The sequence below is a fragment of the Tamandua tetradactyla genome, chromosome 1 (genome assembly GCF_023851605.1).
Source record: "Tamandua tetradactyla isolate mTamTet1 chromosome 1, mTamTet1.pri, whole genome shotgun sequence".
Lineage (NCBI taxonomy): Eukaryota > Metazoa > Chordata > Mammalia > Pilosa > Myrmecophagidae > Tamandua > Tamandua tetradactyla.
Genome location: NC_135327.1, coordinates 194,188,798 through 194,216,078, shown reverse-complemented (window position 1 = coordinate 194,216,078; position 27,281 = coordinate 194,188,798). Strand labels below are relative to the sequence as shown.

At 39.8% G+C, this 27,281-nt stretch overlaps 1 long non-coding RNA gene and 2 other non-coding genes across 5 annotated transcripts in view; 2 read left to right on the top strand and 1 right to left on the bottom strand.

The window, feature by feature from the left end:
* The window catches only part of LOC143687741 (uncharacterized), a 103,768-nt gene that overhangs the window by 22,710 nt on the left and 53,777 nt on the right, over window positions 1-27,281 (top strand). For 2 of the 3 annotated variants that reach the window (XR_013177672.1, XR_013177673.1), the window contains 2 exons: window positions 10,202-10,312; window positions 11,678-11,838. This is a non-coding gene — a long non-coding RNA (uncharacterized LOC143687741). Of the gene's footprint in view, window positions 1-10,201; window positions 10,313-11,677; window positions 11,839-25,988; window positions 26,147-27,281 lie in introns of all 3 variants that reach the window. The other variant, XR_013177674.1, reaches the window with a different exon arrangement.
* TRNAC-GCA (transfer RNA cysteine (anticodon GCA)) lies at window positions 9,503-9,574 on the bottom strand. Its single transcript has one exon. It is a non-coding gene; the product is annotated as a tRNA-Cys (tRNA).
* On the top strand, window positions 15,849-15,920 carry TRNAC-GCA (transfer RNA cysteine (anticodon GCA)). Its single transcript has one exon. It is a non-coding gene; the product is annotated as a tRNA-Cys (tRNA).

The window sequence follows — 27,281 nt, the reverse complement described above, 5'->3', positions numbered from 1 at the left end:
CATTCCCACCAACAGTTAATAAGTGTTCCAATTTCTCCACATTCTTTCCAACATTTTAGTTTCTTTTTTGTTTATTAGCAACCATTCTTATAGGTGTGAGGTGCTATCTCATGGTAGTTTTGATCTGCATTTCCCTTTTAGTTAATGAAAATGTGCTTTTTAGCAATCTGCATTAGCTCTTTAGAAAAAGCTCTATTCATATCCTTTGTCCATTTTATAATTGAGTTCTTTGTTCTTTTGCTGTTGAGCTTTTACTTTCTTTATGTACATAGGATATCAAGCCTTTATTCAATATGTGGCTTCCAAACATTTTTCCTCTTTGAGTCGGCTACTTCTTCAACTTGTTAAAAAAAATTTTTTATTTACAAATCTTCACACACATTTCTTCACCTTTTTGACAAAGTCCTTTGAGGCACAGAAGCCCTTGATCTTAAGGAGTTTCCATTTGTCTATTTTTTCTTTCACTGCCTTGTGCTTTAGGTTTAAAGGTTAAGCAGCTACCTCCTATTACTGGATCTAGAAGATGTTTTCCTGCATCTTCTTCTAGAAGTTTTATGGTACTGGCTATTACATTTATGACTTTAATCCATTTTTAATTCATTTTTGTATAGGGTTTAAGGTAGGGGTCCTCTTTCATTCTTTTGGCTATTGATATCCAATTCTTTCATGTCCACTTATTGAAAAGACTATTCTACCCCAGTTCAGTGGATTTAGGAGCATTATTGAAGACCACTTGTCCATAGCCATCTATATGCTCAATATAATCGCATCTATACTCGTGATACATACAATTCCATTCGTCAATGCTTTTATCTTTGTGTCAGTACCATGCTGTTTTGACAACTGTGGCTTTATAGTAAGCTTTAAAGTGAGAAAGTGTCATTCCTCCCACCTCATTCTTCTTTTGTAGGGTATTTTAGCTATTTGAGGTCTCTTTCCTTTCTGAATGAATTTGATAACTAGCTTTTCCAAGTCTTCAAAGTAGGTTTTTGGAATTTTGATTGGCATTGCATTGAATCTGTAGATCAATTTGGGTGGAATGACATCTTAACTACATTTAACCTTCCTATTCATGAGCATGGAATATTTTTCCACCTATTTAAATCTACTTTAATTTCTTTTAGCAATTTTATGTGTGCCAGTCCTTTTCATCTCCGTTTAAGTTTTCCTAGATACTTAATTCTTGTGGTCACTATTTTTAATGGAATTTTTTCCTTAATTGTCTCCTCAGATAAGTCATTGCTTATGTGTAGAAGCATTGCTGTTTTTTGACATAAATCATTATATCCCCCAACTTTGCTGAATTTGTTTATTAGCACAAGTACTTTTGTCATAGATTTCTCAGTATCTTCCAAGTATAGTATATCATCTGAAAATAATGAAAGCTTTACTTCTTCCTTTCCTATTTGGATGCCATTTATTTCTTTGTTGTACCTGATTGCTATAGCTAGAACTTCTAGTACAATGTTGAATAATATTGATGACAGAGGATATCCTTGTCTTGTTCCCAATCTTAGGGAGCAGGTTTCAGTCCCTCACCATTGAATATGATGCTGGTTAGGGGTTTTCATATATGTTCTTTATCATATTGAGGAAGTTTCCTTCAATTCCTACCTTTTGAAGTATTTTTATCTGAAAAGGATGCTGAATTTTATCAAATGCTTTTTCAGCATCAATTGAGATGATCATCTGATTTTTCTTTTGTTAATGTGCTGTATTACATTGATTGATTTTCTTGTGTTGAACCACCCCTGCATTCCTGGTATAACCTCACTTGGTCTTGTTGTATAATTCTTTTCATGTGTCATTGGATTAGATTTGGCTCAGATTTTGTTGAGAATTTTTGCATCTATATTCATTAGGGAGATTGACCTGCAGTTTTCCTTTCTGGCAGCATCTTTACCTGGTTTTGGTATTAGAGTGATGTTAGCTACATAAAATGAGTTAGGTGGAGTTCCTCTTTCCTAAATTTTTTGGAAAAGTTTGAGCAGGATTGGTGTTAGTTCTTTTTGAAATGTTTAATAAAATTCCCCTGTGAAGCCATCTGGCCCTAGGCTTTTCTTTGTAGGAAGATCTTTGATGACTGAATCTCTTTACTTGTGATTGGTTTGTTGAGATCTTCTATTTCTTCTCGAGTCAGTGTAGCCTGTTCATGTGTTTCTAGGAATTTGTTCATTTCGTCTAAGTTGTCCAGCTTGTTGGCATATAGTTGTTCATAGTATCCTCTTATGATTGTTTTTATTTCTTCAGGGTCTATGGTAATGACCCCGCTCTCATTTCTGATTTTGTTTATTTGCATCCTCTCTCTCTTTTTCTTTGTCAGCCCAGCTAGGGGTTCATTTTATTCATTTTCTCAAAAAGCTGTCTTTTAGTTTTATTGATTCTTTCTATTGTTCTTTTGTTCTCCAATTCATTTATTTATTCTTTAATTTTTGTTATTTCTCTTCTTCTATTTGCTTTGGGATTAGTTTGCTATTCTTTCTCTAGGTTCTCCAGATGAGCAATTAAGCCCTTGCTTTTTGCTCTTTGTTCTTTTTTAATTTAGACATTTAGGGCAATAAATTTCCCTGTGGGGTGCAGAGCATGGGGGTGGGTGGGGAGCAGGTACACCAGTCATGAGGGGCTGGGGCACAGGTGTGGGGGCGCTGAGGGTTTCCACACTTACGTGGAGCATGGGAGCCTAGAGCATGGGTGCACATGTGTGCAGGGCATGTGGTATATGGGGAGCATGTGTGTGGGAGGTGGGAGGCAGGGGCTGGGGGGATAGGGAGCAGGTGCGTAGGGCATGGTGGGTGGTTGGGGTGCAGGTGTGGGGGCCACATGGCAGAGGTGCAGGAGTGGGGGCATGAGGCACGGGCACTTGGGGCATGGGGGTTTGCAGCTCGGGTGTGTGGCACACAAGGTCCTGGCACGCAGGTGCTTGGGTCATGGGGTGGGCAGGTACTTGGGGCATGGGGGTTGGGGGTACATGTCACAGTTAGGGTGGGTGGGGCATGTGGGCACCTGGGCATGAGGCAGTAAGGTGCATGGCTTGACTTGCTTACTTGTCCCTGTCTCCTTGTTCATACACTCCTGAGGGCTTTGGGCTTCCATATGGAAAGGGGCGCATTTGGCCCTTTGCACTAGCTGAATGGGCTCTATGAGCAGGTAAAGCTTGTTACTGGCTTCTGAGTTCCCCAAGTATGTTAGTTTGAAAGCTGCTGAAATGTGATATATCAGAACTGGAATGGCTTTTAAAATGGGGAATTTAATGTTATAAGTTTACAGTTCTAAGGAAGAGAAAGTGTCCAAATTAAGGCACCAATAAGAAATTACCTTCTCCCAAGAAAGGTTGATGGGTCAGAATCACACCTGTGAGCTGGGAAGTCACATGGCTGGCATCTGCTGTTCTTTTCCTCCTGGGCTCTCTTGCTTTCAACTTCTGTTCCTGTGGGGGTTCCTCACTCTGCCTCTCTGAGGCTGGCTTTCATCTCTTGGTTTCCCTTGGCTCTCTTCAGGTTCTGGCTTGCTTAATATCTCATGGCAACATCTGCTGGGCTCCAAGCATCTCCAAACACCTGTATCTCTGTTCCCTGAATCAATGGCTCTCCAAGCATCTACATCTGCACTCTGTCATCTCTGAGGTTCTTGTCATTTCTGTCTCCAAAGTATTTGTTTTTTTAAAGGATTCCAGTAAACTAATCAAGACCCACGTGGAATGGGTGGAGTCACATCTGTATTTAATCATAGGTCACACCCACAATTGGGTGTGCCACATCTTCATGGGAGTAATCTAATCCAACCTACAGTATTGAATCAGGATTAAAAGAAATCATTGCCCTGACAAGATTGAATCAAAATTAAAACATGGGTTTTTCTGGCATGCATAATACTTTCAAACTGGCACACCAAGGGAGCTCTGGGCTGAGGAGCTGAGGGAGCTCATATCTCAACCTAGCTGTAGTGGCAGGTACTTTCCAGGGCATGGCCTCTTGTCCCTGGTAGAGTCTTTCTCATTTAGTATCTGAAATATATCATACCACTGCTTTCTTGCTTCCATGGTACCCGTGGACTAGTCAGAACGCAGTCTTACATGTTTTTAGCTCAGTACTAGGAGTGGTTCATGAGAAACTTAATCTTAAAAATAAGTATTTATTTTTTGATTCTCTGACCAGAATCAAAGTAGAATGACTCTGTTTCCAATAATCTAGATGGCACTGACAGTCTATGGGGTGTGCTGGAAAAAGATATACTCAAAATATCACCATAAGATTCTGCTAATTATATGCTTTTTTGAGGCAAGGCTCTGGTTGAGTGTTTTTGACACCTTTATGGAGTTTTGTGGAATTAAGTTTAATGATATTGGCTGATTGTTATTAGATACACTGGGTACAGTGATTAGGGAAAGGGCTGAGCTGAAGGCTTCAAATTTGCAGTTTAAGTGCCATATGAAAAATGTAAAAGTTTCTGTGAGTACCCTGAAGGAAACTCTTATACCCTGTAGCTGCAGACTTGAGATCTCTGAAAATCAGACCCAGAGTCTCATTGTTAGAGTAGCAGATTTACAATGTAAATTTTAACCTCAACTTTGCTGTTAAATTGAGGGCATTGATTGGAAAGGACTGAGATCCTGAAAAATGAGATGGCAACATATGGATTGATAATGAGGACTGGAGACATTGAAACCTTAGATTGTGCTGAGTGTTTCTAGATAAAACTGTAGTGGTCTGCCCTGAGGATATAGCCACCCTACCTTCAGCCTGCCCTGAGGAAAGAGCTTCCCCATCTCCAGACTGCCATAGAAAAGAGCAACACCTCCAGTCAGTCCTGAGGAGTCAGCCATCCAAACTCCACCTGAAGAGGTTAACCCTTCAGTGCCTGCAAGGCACCTAATTACCTCCCATGGGGAAATAGCCTCAGCTCCTCTGTCTGTGGTGATTAATCCTATTTCACCAGATGAAAATAAAGGAATGCCCTGAGGTAACTGGCTTGAAAGACACTTCTAATTCTTTTCATGACCCACTCCCACCACTCTTCATTTCTTCCAGACCTATAACTAGATAGGCTCCAAAAGGTGAGGTACCAAGTGTCACCCATGAGGAGGTACACTATGGTCCAAAAGAACTGCATGAGTTTTCCAATCTATATAGACAGAAATCAGGGGAATATGTGTGAGAATGGATTTGAAGGGTGTGGGATAATGGTGGAAGGAATATAATGTTGAATTGGGCTGAATTTATTGATATAGCCCACTAAGCAGAGATTCTACATTCAGTGTTATAACTCGAGGGTTTAGAAAGGGCATTAGCAGTTGTTTGGATGGTTGGCTGAAACATGGATCAAAAGGTGGCCAACATTACCTGAGGGTGAAATGCCAGAACTGCCCTGGTATAATGTAGATGAAGGGATCCAAAGGCTTAGAGAGACTGGGATATTAGACTGAATTTATCATGGAAGGCCTGCTCACACACCCCAGGAATGTCCAGAGGATACATCTTTTACCAGAACTGTGAGAAATAAATTTGTGAGTTTAGCTCTGTCATCCTTGTAGAGCTCTGTAGTCAGCCTTCTCCGTAGGTCAGATGTAACTGTGGGAATTGCTATCACTGAGCTGGAATCCTTAAACACAATGGGGATGAAGGGATCCTGAATTGGCAGAAGCCAAGTGGTGGCACTTAATTGCTAAAGACAAGGTGGGTGTGGCTACCATAATGGACAGCAGACTCAAAGCAGGAGTCAAAATACTCTGACTCATAGAGACCTGTGGTGTTGGCTAGTAGATTACGGAGTACATAGAAGTACAATAGATGGACAGTCCATGATATTCTTGTTTGAGTTGTATAAGCAGAAGAGTTCTAGGTCAAGTGAACAGAAGTCTAACTTGAATTACAAAAAGAGAGAGTCCCAGCACTCTAATCAATCCCAAGACTTGAGACAGTTTACAGACCCAGAGACCCTTGAATGAGGGGAAGGCCAGGTCCCCTTATTCCACTGCCACAAATTTATACCATTAATCTTCTTCCAAGCCTTCCCCAAATAGACCTACGGCCTTTTACTAGGGTAACTATGCATTGGGGAAAAAGAAATGATAAGATATTTTTGGGGTTTATTAGACACTGGTTCAGAAGTGACATTAATTCCAGGGAACCCAAAACATCACTCTGGTTCACCAGAGTGGGCCCTTATGGAGGTCAGGTGATTGATGGAGTTGTAGCTCAGGTTCATCTCACAGTGGGTCCAGTTGGTCCCTGGACTCATTCTGAACTTATTTCCCCAGTTTCAGAATGCATAACTGAAATGGATATACTGAGCAACTGGCAGAATCCCCACATTGGCTCTCTGACTTGTGGAGTAAGGGCTATTATAGTAGGAAAGCCAGTGGAAGCCACTAAAAGCAAGATAGTAAATCAGAAGCAATATCAGATTCATGCTGTGATTGTAGAGATTAGTGCCACTCTTAATGGCTTAAAGGATGCAGGGGTGGGGATTCCCACTATGTCCCTATTCTACTGTCCTACTCAGCCTCTGCAGAAAACAGATGGCTCTTGGAAGATGACAGTGGATTATTGTAAACTCAACCAGGTGGCGACTCCAATTGCAGCTGGTGTTCTAGATGTGGTATCATTGCTTGAGCAAATCAACACATTGCCTGGTACCTGGTATGCAGCTATTGATCTGGCAAATACTTTTTTCTCAATAGCTGTCAGTAAGGCCCACCAGAAACAGTTTACCTTCAGTTGGCAAGGCCAACAATATACTATCACTGTCTTACCTCAGGGATATATCAACTCTCCAGCCCTATGTCATAATCTAGTCTGTAGGGACCTTAATTACTTCTCCTTCCCACAAGATATCACCCTGCCCATTATATTGATATCATGTTGATTGGACCTAGTGAGCAAGAAGTAGCAACTACCCTAGCCTTATTGATAAGGCATTTGCATGTTAGAAGATGGGAGATAAAGCCAAGAAAAATCTAGGGGCCTACCACCTCAGTGAAATTTCTAGGTGTCCACTGGTATGGGGCATGTCAAGATATCCCTTCTCTAGTGAAGTATATGTTGTTGTATCTGGTCCCTCCTATGACAAAAAAAAAAAAAAAAAAAAAAAAGAGGCACAATGCCTAGTTGGTCTCTTGATTTTGGCAACAACATATTCCTCATTTGGGTGTGCTACTCTGACCCATTAACCAAGTGACCAGAAAAGCAAATAGTTATGAGCATGGACCTGAACAAGAGGAGGCTCTGTGGCAGGTCCAGGCTGTTCTACAAGCTGCTCTGCCACTTGGGACATATGATCCCGCAGATCCCATGGTACTGGAAGTGTCAATGGCAAATAGAGATGCATGTCTAGAGCCTTTGGCAGGACTCTGTAGGAAAACCACAATGCAGGCCCTTAGGATTTTGGAGTAAGGTCTTGCCATCCTCTGCAGATAATTACTCTCCTTTTGAGAAATAGCTTTTGGCCTGCTAGTGGGCCTTAGCAGAGACTGAATGCTTAACCACAGGACACCAAGTTACATCAGCATTAATACTTGAATGCACATTTATAAGTATAACTTTTGCAATCGCTGGTTAAGAGTGTTTAACAATAACCATTGTATTATTTTTCACCAATCAAAATGTAGTTTGTAGGCATTGTGATGGTGGTTCAATGGCAGAATTCTCGCCTGTCATGCTGGAGACCCGGGTTCGATTCCTGGTGCCTGCCCATGCAAAAAAAAAGTAGTTTGCTTTTTTATTTAACAAATAAATGTTTGGGATTTTTTCTTTTCTACTTTTCTGGGGGTAAGGGATATAGAAGCTCCATATCAGGTATTCTTTAAGACCTTAGGGAGGAGAGTTTTTGGAGTTCAGAAGTCATTTGTGTTGATTGAGGGGCATATCACACATAATAAATCCACTCCAGTTTCCTATACCCTGAAGTCTGTGGATTCTTTCTACATTTTACCAAGGAAACTCTAATATCTCAAATGCATTTAGAATTGGCCTCTTCTGAATCCACCCAGGTTTATATCAACCACCTGCGCTAATAGGCTTATCCCAGCTACTCTATGTTGTGATAAATAAATGTTAATTGGGTAAGCTCACAATGATAAAATTTAGACTTATTTAAAATTGTATTCTTCCTACTTAATAAAATGCTAAAATAATCTAGGTCCACCTGTGTTCCCTAGATTTTTGCTGATATAAATCAGCAAGCATTGAAATTATTTTGGGGTATAAGTCTTCACTTCTCAGATATGACTGTAAAATTGGTGTCTCTAGCTATAGATCAGGACAGTGAAGGGTGGAGAAACTGATATCTTGCAATGAAAAACCTTCAATCTGGCCCATTCAGCTTTCAGCTGACAAGGAGAGACTCAGTAGAATTTGTGACTGGGTATAATTTGAGTTTTCCCAGTGCTCTCATAAATCCACATTACAATTCCTGAAATCCTACTGTTTCTTAATCAGTGACTGATTTTCATCTGGGAAAATGGGGAAAGCTGTAGATTCCACTAATAGTCAAGGTTGGCCTCCTATGGGATCAGACGTTTTCATTTTCAGCTATTTCAGTTTTCAGTGACAAGCAATAGGAGATTCTCTCAGTATAGTCAGAAAAAGTACTGCGTTTCACCCTGCATGACATTTACAGTGACATTTGAGCTTTTTACGTGCTTTCTCTAAGCTGGTCAACTCAGTCACCTGCCCTGCAGCCTCTTATAGTATTCTATAGGAACTGTAACTTGCTCCCTAGGGAACGACAGGCAAAAGTTTCCTGAACATTTCTTCTGTGTAGTATAGGCTACTTGATTCACCCCCCTCCCCCACCCCAAATACCTAGATTTTCATTATCTTCAAGTCCAATTAGGCCAAATGACAAATCCCTATTCGGTTCATTTCCCTTAGGGTTATTTTCCTTTTATTCATTCCTGGTACTAGTCAGTGCACCTCAATTAAATAAGAGACCATCTCAGACTAATACAAATGCATACAACAACAATTGGCAGAATGGCAAGGAGCTCATAGTACTGAAGCAATGTCTGAAGTAACAGGCTCTTAAAATGGGCAGGATCCAAGGGAACCCCCGTGCCAGGATCTCACCAATCCTGGTAAGGAGGTCACTGCTGCTGCCAGTGGCCCCACTATCAAAGCCACCCCTGCCATGAATTCCAAACTCTCCCTACTTCTTTACGTCAGTGTCTTATTTGCAGGCATATTCTTGGCCAAGCATAAGGCACATGCCCATGCCCTAACTGCCAACATCCAGGGGAAGGCCATGCCTGGCATTTTTGCTTTCCTTAGCAGGCGACACGGCCCTATCTTCCACCAGAAAGAACACAAATATCCATGGCAGGCCCTTGGGGAAGAACTGACTTAACCTGGATGGAGCTGGCTTTATCTAGAGCTTCAGGTATCTAGGGAGACGTCTAGTGAAAACATAACTTGCCTCTTCTCTCTTTCCTTCCTGGAAAACTGACCCAAGGGGATGAAAGAAATCTAGAATTCAGAAGACAGTGTTCTAAGTAAAAGGTACACGAAGGGGGCACCCGGATTTGAACCGGGGACCTCTTGATCTGCAGTCAAATGCTCTACCCCTGAGCTATACCCCCACCTGCTGACCTATGTCTAATAAGCACTCTTAACCTGAACAGCCACATCATGGCTGTCAGTAGTTTTAAGAAGTACTGACAGCCTCTGCCATAGTACACTCCTACAAACTAATGCCCTTCCTACTATGCCCACCTCTATTCCTCCACCTCTACACACTTGATCACCACCTCCACTAATAACCAGCATCCTTCCTTCCCTTGGTTCCTGCCTGAAGGTACCGGCATTAAAATCATTGACGTTTTTAGCTAAAACATCCTTCAGGCTCACCTAGAAGAGCAAGATTAGAAAAACTGGCTGGCCAACAACACTTTGGAGGATACGATGGGATGAGCAGGGGCTGTGCTGTGCAAAAGTGAAAGTTCCTAGCTCCCATCTCAGAAATCAAACTCTCTCCCAGGAAGCTTCTGAGGCCCAAACAGTTTTGGAGCTGTGATGTAATCTGTGCTCTTTCGTGGTATATCTGAAAATAATGACTGATTAAACACAAACATACCTGATTAATAACAAGTCACAACTAGAACCCATGTTTATGATTAAGGGCCTCTTTCCTTTAAATCCTCTGGGGCAGGAGATAAAATGCCTCCTTTTTCTCTCCTCTCTTTCCCTCCTACTCTCCATTTGCTGAGTCCCAATATGAGTAACTGAAGAAAGAATCCAATCCATGGAAAAGTTATGACGTGGCAATCGGAGAGATTTATGATCATTGGAGGACAGGACAGACTCGTTGCAAACACGTGGTGAGTAGAAAAGGAAGGGCCAACAGAGGACACACAGACAAGGTCCCCAGACTACTGGATATGCAGTCAGCTACTCTTCCCTTGAAGGATATGCCCTTATCTATTTGACTTTCCTAATTAACGCTGTTTCACCTATGTTGCCGCATCCAAAGATTCTCTTTGCATTGTAGTCATGCCTGGTGAACTAGTGGGAACTGACTGATCACATTCAGACAGTCCCCTACAGGGCTCTGAACTTACCCTTTCTTTCCCCATAGACCAATCACTTGATTTCTAGAAATCGTACCCACCCAAAACCATGCAGAATCCTCTTCCTCAGTACATGGGTGGGACACCACCTTGAAGAATCATTGTTCAGAGCTGGAACCTTCCCTCTTTCCTTCCCTCCTACTCAGGTTTGCATCTTCTCCAGTCTGCTCTCTATACTCTCTCTCCACCTCGCTCTCACCGTCTGCATAATGATATACATAGGGCTTTCTCCCACTTCGACGACACACGTTTCTTACTCTCTGCTCTTTTCTTTCTTCTCTTGGCCTATGCTTGGCTTCAAAAGGTTCCCTCCGGGAGTGTGGCTGACCTCAAGGCAGACACCTTACCAGAGGGGTCACATCCCATCCTGGCTCCAAATCATTAGCTCTGCACAGCTGGAAAAGCTAGGTCCACACACAAGGACTGGCTGGTGGACCATGAGAAGCTCAGGTCCCCAGTTTCCCTGAACTTGGACAGGGAATCTATTCCCGTAGTGGTTCCGCCCCAAGGATGTAGAGAAAGAACAATGATTCAAAGGGGCATAGCAACACAAAGGCAAAGAATTATGGGAATTATATCAAGCAAACTGAAATTCACTGTGATTAGCAAGGATGATCAAAGTAGCAACGAAGTTCGTTTTGTTTTACGGCTTCATGGGGAGTTCATTTATTTAACTATTTCATTAAATAGGAAATACGTCCAATGAAGAAAGTATATCATCTTCAAATCTCTCTAACGGGCCTCACAGAATGTAAGAATACAGTATGTAAAATGTTTAAATGATTAACAAGTTGAGAAATACAAATAAACATTAAAAAAAACAAAATTACTGTAACGCCATCAGTTGAACAGATGTTAATATTTTCATAGTTTTGAATCAAAGTTCTCCCTAAGAGAAAAGTTAAGCTAATTAGTAGGTACTCGGTGGTCTCCTCTGAGGCTTTCTCCCAATTTTGGTTTCTGTATTTACCTATAAATAGTACTATTCCTTTCTAAAAACAAAAAAAAAGAAAGTAGGAATTAAAGAATTCATTTTTATCATCAGTCTTTCCACTGATTGAACTGTTTCTACAAAAATAATTGTTAAAACACCTTTTGTGGAATACTCTTTTTCAGGGACAATGGAGGAATCATGCCATCCCAATATTCCTGTCAAAAAGAACCAGAAAAGTCAGATAAATGATGAAATTCACATTTTAAAGGCATCATTCGGCTTGTTGCTGAAGCAGCAAGGACAAGAGAGACTAAAATTCCAGAGAAGAGAGACCCTCTTAGAGGTGAGATGAGAAACTGCAGTCACATTTTCCCTGGATTCATTTGCCAATTCTGGGCCCAGCTAGAATCTGTGCTTCTAGAGTTGGCACCAACACAGAAGTGTCAGAAAACAGAAAACTAAGAGTTTTTGGCACTTGTACAGTGCTGGAGACTTGGAAGTCCTTAAATACACAAGTAGTTTTTCCCTGAAGAAATTTGCTGAATTATGAAACTGCATGCAGCAAAGACTAAAATTCTAGGCCCCAAAGCTCTGGCAGTCAGAGTGGATTTTCCTGCAGCACTTCAGGTTTGACAAAGATCTGCCAGATTTACATTTGAAAACCTGGGTGGACCACATTCTAGAACTAGGACAAACCTCAGGTAGAAGGAGAGAATAAATAAATAAATAAGAAGAAATAAAAAAATAAAACTCAAGAAAATATAAGTATAGAAAAAATATAAATAAAATAAAAATAAAAATAATAATTCTAATAAATATATTCGATATATATATATATAAATATAAATATCTACACCGCCCCCCACCCCACCCCAGTACCATGGTCTAGTCACTCTTTCCTCATCCCCTATCTTGTCCCATGGAGCAGGGGTGAAATCAGTCCACCCCACTCCTCCATCTTCCCAGAGCCCCTCTTGTCTATTTGTAGTCATAACTGTTTTTCTTTTCATTCCCATAATTTCTGTTTTGTTTCTTTTTATACTTTTACATTCTTCTTTATGCTTACACATTGTCTTCTTAATATCCTGTATCTCTTTAGCCATATTTTCCTTCATGTCCTTGAAGTGATTTAGGAGATTTGTTTGAACTTTGATTAGTTGTTCCAAATTCTGTCTCCTCTGAAGTTCTGATTTGTTCCCTTGAGTGAAGAATATTTTCCTGTTTCATAGTATGGCTTGTAATGTTGTGCTGATGTCTGGACATCTGATTATCTTTTCTTTTTTCTTCATGCAAAAACATTTTTTTAATTTGTACATTAGTCACTATCATTGTACACTCTAGGCATTCCTAAATTATACCATCTCTGTCTTTATTGTCTACCTTTCCTTCTGGTTTCCTATGTGCCTCCAGCCCTTCTCCCTCTATCATTCTCACATTCAGCTTCATTCAGTGTACTTACATTATTGTTCTGCAATCAGGTAGTACTGTGCTATCAATTTCTGAATTTTTACAATCAGTCCTGTTGCACAATCTATATCCCTTCAGCACCAATTACCCAATCTCTACCCTATTTCTATCTCCTAATAATCTGTGTTCTTAACTGAAATTATCCAAATTCACTCAGTGTTAGTTCATAGGCTTCTGATTAACTTGATGACTTAATTCTGAAAGTTAGTTTCTCCCTCTTGTGTACGTTTTTTTTTTTTAAATAGCTTTGTACTGATTTTTGATGCTTAGTACAATTTATACTAGACCTTTAGAATAGCCTGTGTTTGACTATATTTTCTCAACTTTTCATCTGATTCTTGCCAGAGCTGTGTGGTACAGTTTTTAAGATTGCATTTTTTTGTGTAATTGCTGCACCTCTTAGGGAGAATTTTCCTTTCTTTGCTTATTTTCCGGGAATCTTGATCTGTTCTTTTTGTTATTTTTTATATGCTGTATGGCAGGGATCAATTTCATTCTTTTTCTATGTAAGTATTCGTTATTACAGCACCATTTGTTGAATTTTTGTTTGTTTGGTTTTCTGTTTGTTTGTTTTTGGGAAGTGCATGGGTCTGTTTGCTTTTGTGTAGAATTTTCTCCCCAGCTCCTATGATTTGTATAAATTCTCTCCTTCACTCAGTGCCCCATTTTTCTTACTCTTTTCAGATATGGGACCCTCCTGTCTCACAGCATTACAGTTTAAACTCCTCCCTTTGTTTTGTCCTCTGTGAGGTGCTTCTGCCTACAGTTTCTTCCCTGTTAGGACATCCTACCCTGAGAGCCAGATGTGGTCAATCTAGAAGTGTGGATCACTCCAGGAAGGTGTTTTGTGCTTAGATGATGATAAAAATGAATTCTTTAATTCCTACTTTCTTTTTTTTGTTTTTAGAAAGGAATAGTACTATTTATAGGTAAATACAGAAACCAAAATTGGGAGAAAGCCTCAGAGGAGACCACCGAGTACCTACTAATTAGCTTAACTTTTCTCTTAGGGAGAACTTTGATTCAAAACTATGAAAATATTAACATCTGTTCAACTGATGGCGTTACAGTAATTTTGTTTTTTTTAATGTTTATTTGTATTTCTCAACTTGTTAATCATTTAAACATTTTACATACTGTATTCTTACATTCTGTGAGGCCCGTTAGAGAGATTTGAAGATGATATACTTTCTTCATTGGACGTATTTCCTATTTAATGAAATAGTTAAATAAATGAACTCCCCATGAAGCCGTAAAACAAAACGAACTTCGTTGCTACTTTGATCATCCTTGCTAATCACAGTGAATTTCAGTTTGCTTGATATAATTCCCATAATTCTTTGCCTTCGTGTTGCTATGCCCCTTTGAATCATTGTTCTTTCTCTACATCCTTGGGGCGGAACCACTACGGGAATAGATTCCCTGTCCAAGTTCAGGGAAACTGGGGACCTGAGCTTCTCATGGTCCACCAGCCAGTCCTTGTGTGTGGACCTAGCTTTTCCAGCTGTGCAGAGCTAATGATTTGGAGCCAGGATGGGATGTGACCCCTCTGGTAAGGTGTCTGCCTTGAGGTCAGCCACACTCCCGGAGGGAACCTTTTGAAGCCAAGCATAGGCCAAGAGAAGAAAGAAAAGAGCAGAGAGTAAGAAACGTGTGTCGTCGAAGTGGGAGAAAGCCCTATGTATATCATTATGCAGACGGTGAGAGCGAGGTGGAGAGAGAGTATAGAGAGCAGACTGGAGAAGATGCAAACCTGAGTAGGAGGGAAGGAAAGAGGGAAGGTTCCAGCTCTGAACAATGATTCTTCAAGGTGGTGTCCCACCCATGTACTGAGGAAGAGGATTCTGCATGGTTTTGGGTGGGTACGATTTCTAGAAATCAAGTGATTGGTCTATGGGGAAAGAAAGGGTAAGTTCAGAGCCCTGTAGGGGACTGTCTGAATGTGATCAGTCAGTTCCCACTAGTTCACCAGGCATGACTACAATGCAAAGAGAATCTTTGGATGCGGCAACATAGGTGAAACAGCGTTAATTAGGAAAGTCAAATAGATAAGGGCATATCCTTCAAGGGAAGAGTAGCTGACTGCATATCCAGTAGTCTGGGGACCTTGTCTGTGTGTCCTCTGTTGGCCCTTCCTTTTCTACTCACCACGTGTTTGCAACGAGTCTGTCCTGTCCTCCAATGATCATAAATCTCTCCGATTGCCACGTCATAACTTTTCCATGGATTGGATTCTTTCTTCAGTTACTCATATTGGGACTCAGCAAATGGAGAGTAGGAGGGAAAGAGAGGAGAGAAAAAGGAGGCATTTTATCTCCTGCCCCAGAGGATTTAAAGGAAAGAGGCCCTTAATCATAAACATGGGTTCTAGTTGTGACTTGTTATTAATCAGGTATGTTTGTGTTTAATCAGTCATTATTTTCAGATATACCACGAAAGAGCACAGATTACATCACAGCTCCAAAACTGTTTGGGCCTCAGAAGCTTCCTGGGAGAGAGTTTGATTTCTGAGATGGGAGCTAGGAACTTTCACTTTTGCACAGCACAGCCCCTGCTCATCCCATCGTATCCTCCAAAGTGTTGTTGGCCAGCCAGTTTTTCTAATCTTGCTCTTCTAGGTGAGCCTGAAGGATGTTTTAGCTAAAAACGTCAATGATTTTAATGCCGGTACCTTCAGGCAGGAACCAAGGGAAGGAAGGATGCTGGTTATTAGTGGAGGTGGTGATCAAGTGTGTAGAGGTGGAGGAATAGAGGTGGGCATAGTAGGAAGGGCATTAGTTTGTAGGAGTGTACTATGGCAGAGGCTGTCAGTACTTCTTAAAACTACTGACAGCCATGATGTGGCTGTTCAGGTTAAGAGTGCTTATTAGACATAGGTCAGCAGGTGGGGGTATAGCTCAGGGGTAGAGCATTTGACTGCAGATCAAGAGGTCCCCGGTTCAAATCCGGGTGCCCCCTTCGTGTACCTTTTACTTAGAACACTGTCTTCTGAATTCTAGATTTCTTTCATCCCCTTGGGTCAGTTTTCCAGGAAGGAAAGAGAGAAGAGGCAAGTTATGTTTTCACTAGACGTCTCCCTAGATACCTGAAGCTCTAGATAAAGCCAGCTCCATCCAGGTTAAGTCAGTTCTTCCCCAAGGGCCTGCCATGGATATTTGTGTTCTTTCTGGTGGAAGATAGGGCCGTGTCGCCTGCTAAGGAAAGCAAAAATGCCAGGCATGGCCTTCCCCTGGATGTTGGCAGTTAGGGCATGGGCATGTGCCTTATGCTTGGCCAAGAATATGCCTGCAAATAAGACACTGACGTAAAGAAGTAGGGAGAGTTTGGAATTCATGGCAGGGGTGGCTTTGATAGTGGGGCCACTGGCAGCAGCAGTGACCTCCTTACCAGGATTGGTGAGATCCTGGCATGGGGGTTCCCTTGCATCCTGCCCATTTTAAGAGCCTGTTTCCCTCTTGCAACCATTCAGTAGTCCCCTGTAGGTATACACCACAGTTCACCCTTCCTTCTGTCAGTTGTTGTACCCTTAGGCCACCTCCATCCATGGTGAATTGGGAACACTGTTGCTATAAACACCAGTGTGCAAATGTCCGTTCCTGTCTCCACAAGCAGTTCCTCCAGGTATATACTGAGTGACAGGGTTGTAAGATCATATGGCAACCCTACCTCTTGCCTCCTGTGGAACCACCACACTGTCCTCTAAAGGGGCTGCACCTGTTTCCCTACTGACAGTGAAAATGTACATTTCTTTCTCCGCATTTTCTGTAGCAATTGTTTGTCTCTGTTCACTTTTAAACAGTTTTATTTGCATGTCATACAGTCTAGTCTAAGTAAAAGGACGTGCGTTTGCCACCATAATCTACATAAAAACATTTCCTTTTCTGCCACAAAGAATCCATACCCCTCCCCAATGCTCCCCATATGTTGACATTTAGTATTGGCATAATGCCTTTGTTACATTCAGTGTGAACTTACTACAGTGTTACTGTTGATTATAGACACTAGCTTGCATTGATTGTACTTTTTCTTGTATACCATCCATTTTCAACACTTTGCAATGTTGACATTCATTTGTTCTTCACACAAAAACGTTTTTTATTTGTATATTTAATCACCACTGTTGTCCACTCTTAACTCCTAAGTTATACTGTCTTAGTCTTTATCCTCTCTATCTTTCCTTCTGGTTTCATACATGCTCCCAGCCCTTCTCCCTCAATTATACTCACATTCAGCTTCATTTAATATTCTTATATTATTGTACTACAACCTGTTTCTGAATTTTACAATCAGTCCTGTTGCACAATCTGTATTCCTTCAGCACCAATTTCCCAATCTCTACCCTATTTCCTTATCCTGATAACCTGTTGTTCTAGTTTGCTAGCTGCCAGAATGCAATATACAAGAAACAGAATGGCTTTTTAAAAGGAGATTTTATTAAGTAGCAAGTTTACAGTTCTAAGGCCATAAGAATGTCCAAAGCAAAGCAAGTCTATAAAAATGTCTAAAGTAAGGCCTCAACAAGAGGTTACCTTCACTCAAGAAAGGCCAATGAAGTTCAGGGTTTCTCTTTCAACTGGAAAGGCACATGGCGAACATGGGAACATCTACTAGCTTCCTCTCCTGGCCTCTTGTTTCATGAAGCTCCCCCAGGGACGTTTTCCTTCTTCATGTCCAAAGATTCTGGCTGGTATACCCTGGTTCTCTTGTCATTCTGAAGCTTTCTCCAAAATATTTCCTCTTTTTAGGGATTCTAGTAAAGTAATCAAGACCCACCTGGAATGGGTGGAGTCACATCTCCCTCTCTTCAAAAGTTAATACCCACAATTGGGTGAGCCACACGTCTGTGGAGATAATCTAATCAAGTTTCCAACATAACAGTACTGAATAGGAATTAAAAGAAATGGTTGCTCCCACAAGACTGATTGGGATTAAAATATGGCTTTTCTAGGGCCCATAAATCCTTTCAAACCATCGCACCTGTGTTCCTAACTTCAGCTCTCAATGTTCACTCATTAATGTTAGTTCATATTAATGAGCCCATACAGTATTTGTTCTTTTATTTCTGGCTAATTTCACTCAGTATAATGTCCTCAGGATTCATCTATGCTGTTACATGCTTCATGACTTTATTCTGTCTTATAGCTATGTAATATTCTATTGTATGTATACACCACAGCTTGTGTATTTGTCCGTTGATGAACACTGGTGTGTTTACATCTGTTGGCAAAAGTAAATAAATGCTGCTATGAACATCAGTGTGTAAATGTCCATTTGTGTCCTTGCCTTCAGTTCCTCTGAATATAAATCTAGTAATGGTATTGCTGGATCATACAGCGGTTCTATAGTTAGCTTCTTGAGGAACTACCAAACTGCCTTCCACAGTGGTTGCACCACATTACATTCCTACCAATAGTGGATAAGGGTGACTGTTTCTCCACATCCTCTCCAGCACTTGTCATTTTCTGCTTTTTCGATAATGGCCATTCTAGTGGATGTCAGATGCTGTCTTATTGTGGTTTTGATTCGCATTGCCCTAATAGACAGTGAAGTTGAGTATCTTTTCATCTACCTTTTAGCCATTTGTATTTCCTCATCTGAGAAGTATCTTCTCATGTCTTTTGCCCATTTATTAATTGGATTGTTTGTCTTTTTGTTGTTGAGTTGAATAATTTCTTTATATGTTCTGAATACTAGACCCTTATCTCATATGTCGTTTCCAAATATTGTTTCCCATTGCATAGTCTGCCTTTTTACTCCCCTGACAAAGTTCTTTGATGCCAAAAGTATTTAATTTTGAGGAGATCCCATATCTATATTTCTTTTTCAATGTTCTGCTTTGGGTGTAAGGTCTAGGAAACTGCCTCCTATTACAAGATATATAAGATATTTCTCTATGTTTTCTCCTTGAAGTTTTATGGTCTTGACTTTAATGTTTAGGTCTTTGATCCATTTGAGTTAATTTTTGTATAGGGTGTGAGATATGTATCCTTTTTCATTCTTTTGCATACAGATATCCAGTTCTCTAAGCACTATTTATTGAAGAGGCTGCTCTGTCCTAGAAGTGTTAACTTGACTGCCTTATCAAAGATCAGTTGTCCATAGATGAGAAGGTCTATATCTGAACACTATTCAATTCAATTGGTCAGTATATCTAGCTTTATGCCAGTACCATGTTGTTTTGACCACTGTTGCTTCATAATATGCCTTAAAGTCAGGTAGCATGAGACCTCCGACTTCATTTTTCTTTCTCAGGGTATTTTTTAGCTATTTGGGGCACCCTGCCCTTCCAGATAAATTTGGCTATTGGTTTTTCTATTTCTGAAAAGTAAGTTTTTGGGATTTTAATTGGTATTGCGTTGAATCTATAAATCAGTTTGGGTACAATTGACACCTTAACTATATTTAGTTTTCCAGTCCGTGAACACAGTGTGCCCTTCTAATTATTTAGGTCTTCTGTGATTTCTTTTTAGCAGTTTCTTGTAGTTTTCTTTATATAGATCTTTTGTATCCTTAGTTAAATTTATTCCTAAATATTTTATCCTTTTGGTTGCAATTATAAATGGATTTTTTTCTTGATTTTCCCCTCAGAGTGCTCATTACTAGTGTATAGAGACACTACAGATTTTTTAGTGTTGATCTTGTAGCCTGCCACTTTGCTGCACTCATTTATTAGCTCTAGTAGTTTTGCTGTGGATTTTTCAGGGTTTTCTACATATAGTATCATATCATCTGCAAATAGTGACATATAGTATCATGTCATCTTCCTTTCCAATATGGATGCCTTGTATTTCTTTTTCTTGTCTAATTGCTTTGGCTAGAGTTTCCAATGCAATGTTGAATAACAATGGTGACAGTGGACATCCTTGTCTTGTTCCCAATCTTAGGGGGAAAGCATTCAGTCTTTCCCCATTCAGGACGATACTAGCTGTGGGTTTTTCATATATTCCCTTTATCATGTTGAGAAAGTCCCCTTCTATTCCTATCCTTTGAAGTGCTTTCATCAAGAAAGGATGCTGAATTTTGTCAAATGCCTTTTCTGCATCAATCGAGATGATCATGTGGTTTTTCTGCTTTGATTTGTTGATATGCTGTATTACATTAATTGATTTTCTTATGTTGAGCCATCCTTGCATACCTGGAATAAATCCCACTTGGTCATGGTGTATAATTCTTTTAATGTGCTGCTGGATTCGATTTGCAAGTATTTTGTTGAGGGTTTTTGCATCTATATTCATTAGAGAGATTGGTCTGTAATTTTCTTTTCTTGTAGTATCTTTGTCTGGCTTTGGTATGAGGGTGATGTTGGCTTCATAGAATGAGTTAGGTAGCCTTCTGTCCTCTTCAACTTTTTTGAAGAGTTTGAGCAGGATTGGTACTAATTCTTTCTTGAATACTTAGTAGAATTCACATGTGAAGTGATCTGGTCCTGGACTTTTCTTTGCTGGGAGCTTCTTGATAACTGATCCATTTTTTTTTTTTTACTTGTGATTGGTTTCTTGAGGTTGTCCATTTCTTCTCTAGTTGATATTGGTTGTTCATACCTTTCTAGGAAGTTGTCCATTTCATCTACATTGTCTAGTTCATTAGCATAAAGTTGTTCATAGTATTCTCTCATTACCTCCTTTATTTCTGTAGGGTCAGTGGTTATGTCTCTTATTCCATTTCTGATTTTATTTATTTGTATCATCTTTCTTTGTCAACCTAGCTAAGGGCCCATTGATTTTATTGATTTTTTCAAAGAACCGACTTCTGGTTTTGTTGATTTTCTCAGTTGTTTTCATATTCTCAATTTCTTTTATTTCTGCTCTAATGTTCATTATTTCTCTCCTTTTCTTTGTTTTGGGGTTAGTTTCCTGTTCTTTCTCTGGTTCTTCCAAGTGAACAGTTAATTCCTCAATTTTTGCTCTTTCTCTCTTTCTTTTTTTAAAAATATAGGCATTGAAGGCAATAAGTTTCCCTCTCAGCACTGCCTTTGTTGCAATCTAAAAATTTTGATATGTTGTTTTTTCATTTTCACTTGCCTTGAGATATATACTAATTTCTCTTGGAATTTCTCCCCTGACCTACTGGTTGTTTAAGAATGTGTTGTTTAGCCTCCAAATATTAAGAATTTTCTGGCCCTCTGCCTGTTATTGATTTCCAATTTCATTCCATTATGACCTGAGAAAGTGTTTTGTATGATTTCAATGTTTTTAAATTTAATGAGACTTGTTTTGTGACCCAGCATATGGTCTATCCTCGAGAATGATCCATGAGCACTTGAGAAAAATGTGTATCCTGCTGTTATAGGGTGTAATGTTCTGCAAATGTCTGTTAAGTCTAGATCATTTATCATGTTATTCAAAATCTCTGTTCCCTTATTGATCCTCTGTAGATGTTTTTATCCATTGATGAGAGTGGGGAGTTGAAGTCTCCAACTATCATGGAAGAGGTATCTCCTTCTGTGTTGTCAGTGATTGCCTCATGGACACTCTGGTTTGGTGCATGTTCTAGTTTGCTACCTGCTGGAATGCAATATACCAGAAATGGAATGGCTTTTTAAAAAGGGGACTTTAATAAGTTGCAAGTTAACAGTTTTTAGGCTGTGGAAATATCCCAATTAAAGCAAGTCTACAGAAATGTCCAATCTAAGGAATCCAGAGAAAAATACCTTGATTTAAGAAGGCTGATGAAGTTCAGCGTTTCTGTCTCAAGTGGAAAGGCACCTGGAAAACATGGTCAGACTTTCTTTCTCAGCTGGAAGGGCATATGGCAAACACAGCATCATCTGCTAGCTTCTTCTCGAGCTCCCAGGAAACATTTTCCTTCTTCATTTTCATCTCCCAAAGTTGTTGGCTGGTGGACTCTCTACTTCATGGTTCTGCGGCATTTTCTGTTGTGGCTTTCTCATGGCTCTGTCGTTCTTCTCTGCTCTCTCTGAATCACCAACTTTCTCCAAAATGTTTCCTGTTTTATAGGATTCTAGTAAACTAATCAATATCCACATAGAATGGGTGGAGATACATCTCTATCTAATCAACCTTAATACCCACAATTCATTGAGTTGCATCTCCTTGGAAATAACTTAATCAAGCTTCCAACCTACAGTGCTGAAAAAGGATTAGAAGAAACCATTGCTCCCATGAAATGGGACTAGGATTAAAACATGGCTTTTCTAGGGTACATAAATCTTTTCAAACTGGTACAGTGCATACATATTTATGAATGTTATGTCTTCCTGTTGAATTGTTCCTTTTATTGATACATTGTGCCCTTCTTTGACTCTTTTAATTGTTGTACATTTGAAGTCTAATTTGTTGGATAGTAGTATAGCTACTCCTGCTCTTTTCTGATTGTTGTTTGCATGGAATATCTTTTTCCAACCTTTCACTTCCAACCTATTTTTGTCCTTAGGTCTAAAATAAGTCTCCTGTAGACAGCATATAGATGGGTCTTATATTTTGTGCATTCTGCCAATCTATGTCTTTTGATTGGGGAGTTTAATCTATTAACATTTAGTGTTATTATTGTAAAGGCAGTTCTTTGTTCTACCATTTTGTCTTTTGTATTTTATGTGCCATATCTAACTTTTTTCTTTTTACCTTTACTGATCGTCTTAATTTCTACACTTTTCTCCAGACCTCTCTGTCCTGCCTTTTACTATCTGCCTGTATTGCTCCCCTTAGGATTTTTGTAGAGCCATCTCTTAGTCACAAATTCTCTCAATGATTATTTGTCTGAAAGTATTTTAATCTCCTCCTCATTTTTGAAGGACTGTTTTACTGGGTATAGGATTCCTGGTTAGCAGTTTTTCTGTTTCAGAATCTTAAATATATCATATCATTGCCTTCTTGGCTCCATAGTTTCTGCTGAGAAATCCACACATTGTCTTATTGAGCTTCCCTTGTGTGTGATGGGTTGCTTTCCTCTTGCTGCTTTCAAAATTCTCTCTTTGTGTTTGACGTTTGACAATCTAATTAGTAAATGTCATGGAGTATGTCTGTTTGGATCTATTCTGTTTGGGGTATGCTGTAGTTCTTTGATCTGTAACTTTATGTCTTTCATAAGAGATGGAAAATTTTTAGTGATTATTTCCTCCACTAGTCTTCTCCTTTTCCCTCCTCTTCTCATTCTGAGATACCCACAACATGTATATTCATGCACTTCATATTGTCAATCAATTCTGTGAGACCCTGCTCATATTTTTTCCATTCTTTCCCCTATATTTTCTTTTGTGTGTTGGATTTCAGATGTCTAGTCCTCTAGTTCACTAATACTTTCATCCTTTCTTCTGTTTATTTAAATCTATTGCTGTAAGTTTCCATTGTTTTTTCCCCATCTTTTCTATTGTGCCTTTCATTCCCATAAATTCTGTTATTTGTTTTTCAAGCTTTTTAGTTCTTCTTTACCAATGTCTTGTTTATATCCTCCCTCAACTCACTGATTGATTTTTTATGAGATTTTGCATGTCTGTTTGTACATCCTGAATTAGTTGTTTTAACTTCTGTATCTCATTTGAAGTGTTGGTTTGTTCCTTTGACTGGGCCATATCTTTGATTTTCCTAGTATGACTTGTTATTTTTTGCTGATGTCTAGGCATTTGATTTCCTTAGTTTATTCTGGAGGTTGTTTTCACTCTTTTACTTATGGTTTTCTTGCTGGATGGCTTTGTTCTCTATCTGTTCTTTGGAATTTAGTTCAACTTATTCTAGACTCTAGCATAGTTTCTGTTTAACTGATCAGAATTTTTCAGTTCTTATTTTTCTGTTTCTTGCCCTGCCTAAATGGAGCTATTTTTTTTTGAAGAGGGTCTCCTCAGGTATTATAGACCCAAGTCAGATTTTCCCAGACCATATAAGCCTATGTCTTAGTAGGAAAGACAGCCAGCATCAATTTTCCCTGAGGGTGAGACTGAGCAGGCTGTCAGACTTTCCTATGAAGCTTCTAGACTTTGTGCTTTTCCTGTCCTGCCCATCATGTGGCATTTGTCTTCCCGTGGCTTCCCACCAGCTGAAAGTGATGTGGTAACTTTAATTTCAGTGGACTCTCCCTGGACAGAGGTTAGGTACTAGGATGCCTTTCATTGCTTCTGTTCTTCAGACCCTGAGACCTGATTTTCTTGAAGGAGGGATTCCACTGAGCTGGGCTCTGCCCCCCTTTTTCTTGTGTAAGAGTCACTCTTTAGGGAATTAATCCATGTCACCTGACTAGTTACTTTGTCTCTTAGACAAGTTTTAGTTCCACTTTTGCTTGGGACAGTGCTTGAGCCTGAGAATGCTTCAAGTTCTATCTAATAAGCTGTGTAAGTGGTTTTTAAAAAAAAGCAAAAGAGCCTTTTCAGAGCTGAACTCGTACCCCTTGGGTTTGTTAATCAAAAGCTTGAGTTGATATGTGGCTTTATGTATCTCCAGGCTCTATGTGTCTCCTTTTCTCTGGGTCCAAACCTTTTTTCAGATTTTGTGCTGTCCAACTCAAAAAGCCTTCATTTTCTTGTCAGCCCTACCCCTTCTCTGCTGGGCAAAGTTACTTTAGTGCTTATTCCAGGTGTATCAGAGCTGGGGGCCTGTTTTCAGTAGTCAGAAATTGTTAATTAATTCTGCAATTGGAGCTTGGTTGAGCTAATCCCTTGCTGCTAGTAAAGTCTGTTTCCTTTCTCCTTGGGGAAGGAGCCTGGCATGCCTGTGCAGGAGGGGCACCAGCGTCTGTGGCTTGGTGTCCTTTCAATTCTGTGTGGGATCTCAGCAGTTTCACCTGGTCCTGATGGTGCATGCTGTGTGTCTGGTCACTGATGTTCCCCCAGCAGTTGTTCTGCACTGTTCCTGGATATTTACTAGGTGTTTTGGAGGATGAACTATTTCCACACCTCACTATGCCACCATCTTGCCCCACCAAATAATTCTACATTTATCATTGTGAGCGTACCTAATTAACATTTTATTTAACAGATCATAGTTAAAGTAGCTAGGATAAGCCTGTTAGCACAGTTAGTTGATGTAAACCTGGATGGATTCAGAGGAGGCCATTTCTAAATGCATTTGAGATACTAGAGTTTCCTTGGTTAATGTAGAAAGAATCCACAGACTTTAGGGTATAGGAAAGCTGGAGTGGATTTACCATGCGTTACTTGTCCAGTCAATCAACACAAATGACTTGTGAGAGTTCAAAAACATTCCCTTCTTGAAGGTCTTGAAAAATATCTGAAGATGTGGCACTTCTACATCCCCCACCCAGAAGAGTAAAAAAGAAAATCCCAAGCATTTATTTATTAACAAATAAAAAGCAAATTACATTTTAATCAGTGAAAAATAATAATACAAATGATTATTTTAAAACATTCTTAACCAGTGATTGCAAGAGTTATACTTATAAATGTGCATTCAAGTATTACTGCTGAAAAAACATTCACACTTCTTGTTAAAAATAACACAAGACCTAGACATGTTTGGATAATGCTTCTTTTGATTTAAGAACAATGACAAAAAGTCATATCAGTAGGAGGCAAGTGGCCCTTGAAGTACTGTTTTGTTGTTTTTTTGTCTGTAAATTATTTTTCTGAATCTGTATTTTTTGTCTTGCAATAACTGTAGGAGTATCTCCTGATAGCTAATTGTGAAGTTCTTTCTATAAAATAACTTTCAATATTACAGGAACAAACATTCTAAAATGCGGGTTTAGCTTAAAACATAATAGGGCAGATTCCATTTCCTTTGGAAAGGAATGGTTAAAGCTTTAACAAATGTAAGCTTGCTGTTATGCAGACACCATGAGAACACTTTTTGGTATCACTTAAGAATTACTTAATAAGCTTCAACACCTTCTTGAACTATGTTACCATGATAGCAATGTAGAGCTCAGGTTGCAGTCATACTGAAGTCAACATCATTTGCACCACCACCATTGATGAGTCTCTCTTTGTGCTGGTTTGAGGCTGTTATGCACCCCAGAAAAGGCCGTGTTCTTTTAATCCATTCCTGTGGGTACAGACCTAGGTTATTTCAATTGAGATGTGACCCACCCCATTCAACATGGCTCTTAATCCTTTTATAGAGTCCTTTATGAGAAGATAAAAGACAGAAGAAGCCAAGAGAGTTTAGAGAAAAAAGTCCTGGAGAAACTAAAAGAAGATGCCACTGGAACCAAAAGCTGAAAGCAGTGAAACCTAGGAGAGAAGGATCTGCAGTGCCAGCAGCCTGTCTTCAGAGAAGGTATCATCCTGTTGATGCCTTAATTGGGATATTTTCATGGCCTCAGAACTATAAATTGTAAGCCAATAACTCCTCTTTATAAGAGCCAATACATTTTTGTTATATTGCATTCCAGCGGCTTTAGCAAACTGAAACAGATTTTGGTACTGGAAGTGGGGTGCTGCTGAAAACTTGCAAATATAAAAAATGCTGGAATGGCTTTATAAATGGATATGGGGAAGATTCTGGAAGAATTGACAGGAAAGGCCTAGATTGCTTTGAAGAGACTGTTGGTAGAACTATGGATGCTAAAGATACTTCCAATGAGACCTTAGACAGAAATGATGAATCTCATTGCAAACTGGAAGAAAGGTGATCCTTGTCCAAAAGCAGAGCATTTGGTAAAATTGAGTCCTGAAGTAGGATGAAAGGTAGAATTTGAAAGTGACAAGCTTTGCTATCTAACTGAGGAAATTTCCAAACTAAATGTGGAAAATTAAGCCTAACTTTTCCTTACAGCTTATGGTAAAATGGAAGAGGAAAGGGATAAGCTGAGAAGTGAACACTTGGGTACAACAAAATCAGAAAATGATCATTTGGAAAACTCTGAACTTTCAGAAAATAAGTCCCCAGAGAATACTGAACCATGTGAGGATTTAACCAAACCTGGAAACAGTCAGCCATTTCAGTACAAGTCAGGATTGGAAATGCAGCGATCCAGAAAGGATGTGTGGAAAGTCCTTTTATCTGATGGTTGGGACTGCCGTGTGCCTGTATATGAAACCAATGAATTTTTTGTGAGTTCTGTATGAATGGAACTACTGCCAGCCTGGACTAAAAGAGACAGAAAAGGGACAGATTGAAGGAAAAAAGACTTCAGAGGCAGAACCATGGAAACAAAAGTCTGGAGTCAAGAAACCTTGGGCCAGGAGAACAGACCGATCCATGCACATGGAAAGTGTGCATTTACCCTGGAGTTTGGAGAAGGAGGGCCTTCTGCCCCATTGTTCAGGAAGAGTGCTGCTGCTCCAAGCTTCAGAGAGGGTACATCATATTTCCTAGGGGTTGGGGCAAGTATGGCTGCCACTCCACTGTTATAAGGGGATGGAGCCTGTGCCCTGGAGATGGCAAAGTGTCCCGCTACCACCCAGATGTT